The sequence below is a fragment of the Dendrobium catenatum genome, unplaced genomic scaffold (genome assembly GCF_001605985.2).
Source record: "Dendrobium catenatum unplaced genomic scaffold, ASM160598v2 fragScaff_scaffold_1024, whole genome shotgun sequence".
In the NCBI taxonomy this organism is placed as follows: Eukaryota; Viridiplantae; Streptophyta; class Magnoliopsida; order Asparagales; family Orchidaceae; genus Dendrobium; species Dendrobium catenatum.
The window spans coordinates 3,107,418-3,108,281 of NW_021319486.1; positions in this window are offsets into that span (position 1 = coordinate 3,107,418).

An 864-nucleotide genomic window follows, 5' to 3' on the forward strand; every position below is an offset into this window, starting at 1 on the left:
TTAAGAAAAGTAATTATTAGATAATATAATTAAACAATTAGATAAATACATCTTACTTATTAAATAATATATATAAATTATTAGATTGAGATAAAATATGAGGCATGAAATCTAATCTACACATAAAAAAAAATCTAATTTTAATATATAAGAGTCATACGAGATTCTATACATGCTTAATTTTATTTCAAAAAATGCACGGTGACCGGTAAGATTAAGCATGTCAGTGAGAATAAAGTATTAATGAGACTTAAGAAAATAAATTTTACACACTAGATCAGCTACCCCGTCAAAATAAGTAGTAAAATGGACCCTCCATCTTCTAGATGGTCACCCTCCCCCTTCGTTCCCTTTATGTCTGACGAACACAAGAGTACTACTCAAGGGACGCGCGCAAGTTACCGTTAGAAAGAATCCGCCGGTTGGTCGCAGAGCGAGAGCTACCATGATGATCACTGATAAATGTGATCGATTCAATGTGTGGTCGGCGTGAAATTCGGTTATTCGCAAGGGCGATAGCTGAGACGTTTCGCAAAAAGTATAGGATTGGTCAGAGATTGTGACTTGCAATCGTTGAGAGAACAACGCAGCCAAATGACATCGGAGTACCGGCGCAAGGGTACGAGCCCCATACTCGCTTACCGTTGATGATAATGTGCAACTGATAGCAGTCGAGTCTAATATAACGACTACAAGTCAGATGAGATTGTAGCTCCATATGACAAACACAGGATGATTTTACGATCTATCGTTCAAATTATCTAGAAATGGCCCAATAGTCACAGACATAGACCCATTCTAAGTTAGCGTGCTGACTCGACCTAGAAATTTCTCTTGATAAGGGAGGACACGAAGCTTGGCGGA